We start from the raw sequence: 4,792 nt of genomic DNA, 5'->3' as shown, positions 1-4,792 counted from the left end.
ATTAAGCATGATTCTTTCATCACACACATGGTTAAACCTCAAAAAGATATTTAAATGTAAAAATTGGAACAATAAAAGTTCTAATAAGAAAAACAGGAGAATTTCTTCATAATTTTCGCACAGGCAAGGTCTTTCTCAAAATTCAGAAGGCTTAAAGAAAAGATTAATAAATTCAACTATGTGAATATAAAAATATGCATAACACAAACATCACCAAAAAAGAAATCAGAAGACAAACAACAAACTGGGGAAAGTGTTTATATGCAACTGAACTTTTTTCCTAGTAAGTAAGTGGCACATGCATGTTTATGCCACTTTTCTCAGTACTTTTGTATATGGTTGAAGTATTTAATGATAAAAAATTAATTAATTAACTTGTGTCCATGCTATGGAATGTGATGCTATTAAAAAGAATGCTTTCCAGCTAGATACTTACTATCATGCAGAAATGTTCATGATGTATTAACAGCACTTTACTTTATTTTTTAGACTGAACTGCTTTTATTAATAGACACAATGAATTACTGAAACAGTGATTTTATGTGGTTTTCCTCTTAAAGACAGTACTTACAGGTACAATGATGCAGAGATGTCTATAACCTTCAGATGTCTACTTGAAAAGTTCAATATTGGCTCTCCTCATCTGATGATTCACAAATTCTCCATAATCAGACTGATGTCTTAGATTTAGATGACTAATGAAATTTTAAACAAAAATTTTAAAAAATATTTATTTATTTATTTGAGAGAGAGAGTGGGAGCAGGGGGTGGAAGGATGGAGAGGGACAAGCAGATTCCTCGCTGACACAGAGCCAGAGGCAGCGCTTGATCCCAGGACCCTGAGATCATGACCTGAGCTGAAATCAAGAGCTGGAAGCTTAACCAACTGAGACACCCAGGCGCCCCAACTCAGGAAATTTGTAGTAATCTGGCTAGAATCTCCCCCAGGAAGAGACACACAAAGAGGACACATCACAGGAACTATCTGAAACAGGCGATAATAGTTACAATGATCCAAGTAAACACTGTCTGGTAAGGTGTGATTCTTGACACAAGGGACACTTAAAGGTGGGATGCCCAGAAGAACTTGTATTCTTGGGGTGCCTGGGTGGCTCAGTCAGTTAAGTGTCCCACCCTCGATCTTGGCTCAGGTCTTGATCTCAGGGTCATGAGTTCAAGCCCTGAACTGGGCTTCACATGATGCCTGCTTAAAAAACAAAATAAAACAAACTCATTAGGGGTGGCTGCTTGGCTGACTCAGTCATTTGAGCATGCAACTCGATGTCAGGAGTCATGAGTACAAGGCCCAATGTTGGGCATGGAGCTTTTTTAAAACATTTTTTTGGGGGGGCATGGAGCTTAATAAAAAAAGAAGAGCTTGTATTCTCTTGATAAGTTTTTGTGTTATCAGATGTAGATCTCTCACTTTTATTACTGTTCCCTACTGAATCTTAAGAGATCTGAAATTTTGGAATGCTAGAGGAAACATCAAATTCATCTTATAAGATTTGTAATGATGTATCATGTGATAGAATTTAATCTGTTTTGCAAAGCATCTGCAGCTACCAGAAAACTTCCTCTTGATAATTTCAAGGTCTAAGGCCAGTTCAGGACTCTCTCTCTTCTAGGCACATTTCTATGACAGAGGGGATGATGTATTCTGTTTTCTCTTATTGCAGTCAGGAAACATCTTCTACAGAAAACATGCCGACAAGCCAGGTCCAGTAGAAATCAGTAGAATCATCTTTGGTGTGGGATGTGGCCATGGAGAGCTCCTCAGCCATAGTGGTGGGGGTGTTGGAGGGAATCAAGGCAATGGTGGCACTAGATGCTCTACTCGAACTATTAACTGCATTTAGAAAACCTGGGCAGATAAACCTCAAACTTAATTCCTAAAATGTTAGTCATTACAGAGTTCTTTTCTCCAGATTTATCAAGCTATTATTGATGTTAGCTATTTCATAGAATGAAGAATTTTGTTTTATACATTCCAGGCTTATTTCTTTAAACAAACATGGATTCCTTTCATAATCTGCCAAAAACAATAGAAATATTTCCATCTTAGAAAAAAGAAGATCTTTGTGATTATGGAAAGCTGACTAATGAACCAAAGAGAGATACCCTAAAAAGGGGGTCTCACAGGTGAGGTGTGCAGGTGGATGCTCTTCCTGATATGACGCCCACCTACAGAGATGTCAGTGCATTGAAGAAGATGCTGACGTCAGTCCCAGGGATGTAGCAGAGTTCATGGTGTGAGATATGTACAAGATAGCATTAGGAGCCTGCAGAATGTTAGCTTTTTTTGATCACACAGGAAGTAAATGAGACTATAATTGGAGCCCAACTAGGCAGGAAAAACATCTGTCATTACGCACTGTACAGCCTCCTATCCACAGTTATCTCGGTTAGAGGGATTCCTCCTAATTTTGATGACATCACCATGAAAACATCATATGCAAACAAAGTGAGCAGTGGTTCAGGTGATGCATTTTGTGGTCCAGCTGCGCTCCTCTTGGGAGAATAACTAAGGAGGAGTTAGAGAAGGTTTGTGCAGTAGACAAAGAGTGAGTTTATGAGGGAACGGGTTCAAACTGCCCTGAAAACTTCTTGAGGGTCACAGAATTGCTGAGTCATTCACTGGGAAGACTTCTAATTAAGGTGAAGCGAAGTTCATTGTTTGCGGGTCTTCCTGTTTTCCAAAACTTACTGAGATGACAGATAACATGTAATAAGAGAAATTTTTTAAAAAGATTTTATTTATTTATTCATGAGAGATACACAGAGAGAGAGGCAGAGACACAGGCAGATGGAGGAGCAGGCTCCATGCAGGGAGCCCGATGTGGGACTTGATCCTGGGACCCCAGGATCATGCCCTGGGCTGAAGGCAGGCGCCCAGCTGCTGAGCCACCCATGGATTCCCAATAAGAGAAATTTAAAAGATTGTTTTGTACAAAAGCCATTTTGGAAAATAGATTGACAATTCTTTATAAAATTGAATGTATACCTACTCTGTGATCCAAGGATTCTACACTCAGGTATCAACTCAAGTAAAATGAAAACACCAGTCTATTAAGAGACTTATTCAAGAATGTTTATAACATCACGGTTAGTGGTGAAAGACTAAATGCCTTCCCCTTTGTAAAATCAGGAACAAGACAATACATCTGTTCTTGCCCCTTCCATTCATATTGTACAAGAGGTTCTTGGTAGAAAAAAAAAAAGGCAAGAAAAAGAAATAAAATGCATTTGGATTGGAAAGGAAGAAGTAAATCTATGTCTATAAGATGACATAATCTAAGGAATCCATAAAAAAGTATTAGAACAAATAAGTTCAGCAGATTATAGGATACAACATCAATATACAAAAATCAATTACATTCTGATACACTGATGATGAATAATTCAAACATGAAATTAGAAAACAATTCCATGTACAAGGACATAGATAAATTTGACAAAAAGAAAGTACAAGATACATGCATTGAAAGCTAGAAAACACTGTGGAAATAAATTAGAGAAGCCCTAAATTGATGTAAAGACATTCTGTGCTCATTGATTAGAAGATTTGGAATTTTAAAGATCTTTCAAAAATGTCAATGCTTTCTAAATTGATTTCTAGATTCAGTAAAATCCCTATCACAACCCAAGCTGGCTTTAAAAAAAATTTTTTGGTAGAAATTGACAAGCTGATTCGGCATAGCAATGAAGGGGATCCAGAAGTGCTAAACCGGCTTTGAAAGAAAATAAAGTTGGAACACTCACACTTCTCAATTTCAAAACTTACTAACAGGCTACAGCTACTGTGATTAAGACAATGTAGTATAGCATAAGGATAGACATATAGATCAAGGGATTAGAGTTGAGAGTTGAGAAATAAACCATCATGTTTATGGTTCATTGATTGTTTGACATGGGTGTCAAGATAATTCAGTGGGGGGTAAGAATGGTTTCTTTCAACAACTGGTGTTGGCACAACCAAATATCCACTTCCAAAAGAATGAAGTTGGACCACTACCCCAGCTCCATACACAAAAAGTTAAAAGACTCCAGATCTAAATGTAAGAGCTAAAAGTGTAAAGTTTTAGAAGAAAACAAAGTTATAAATCTTCATGACCTCAGGTTAGGTAAATTTATAGAGACAAAAAGTCAATGAGTGGTTACCTAAGGCCAGGAGAAGAGGGAGATGGGGAGTGACCACTAATGGGTATGGATTTCTTTTTGGGGTGATGAAAAGCTTCAAAGTATAGATTGTAGAGATGGCTGCACAACTCTGTGAATATATTAAACATCATTGAATTGTGCATCTTGAATGATCTAGTCAAGTATACCACTCAATAATGTAAATGAAAGAATAAGTCATTTACAACATTGATATGCCTCAGAAACATTATGTTAAGCAAAAGAAGCCAAGCACAAAAAGACACATATTAAATGATTCTACATATATGAACAGGCAAAACTCATCTATGGAGAAAAAAATTACAACAGTTGCCTTTGACAAGTAGTAGAATATCAGTTGTGAAAAGAGTACAGAAGAATAAACTGGTGGTGAAGATTTCCTGTATCTTATTGGGTACTGCTGATCTAGGTAGATACATTTATCAAAATTTATTGTACTATATACACTTTAAAATACGCATATTTTATGGCATGCAAATTATACATCAATTAAAAAATATTGCAGAAAATTATAGGATTAAGTGTCTGGAAGAACTGGGAAATGAAAGCAAAGTGGCAAGCAAAGCTGATGCCTCAAGTCTGCTGGATCCTGGGACCTAAAGTTGGCAGTAGC

The 4,792-nt window shown here is 37.0% G+C and overlaps 1 pseudogene; it reads right to left on the bottom strand.

Annotated features, from left to right (window-relative positions):
• Nucleotides 1-623: 623 nt before the first annotated feature.
• On the bottom strand, nucleotides 624-1,784 carry LOC112933226 (E3 ubiquitin-protein ligase RNF138-like; annotated as a pseudogene).
• Between the last annotated feature and the right edge of the window lie 3,008 nt (nucleotides 1,785-4,792).

The sequence above is a fragment of the Vulpes vulpes genome, chromosome 11 (genome assembly GCF_048418805.1).
Source record: "Vulpes vulpes isolate BD-2025 chromosome 11, VulVul3, whole genome shotgun sequence".
Lineage (NCBI taxonomy): Eukaryota > Metazoa > Chordata > Mammalia > Carnivora > Canidae > Vulpes > Vulpes vulpes.
This window is presented reverse-complemented; position numbering and strand designations above follow the sequence as displayed.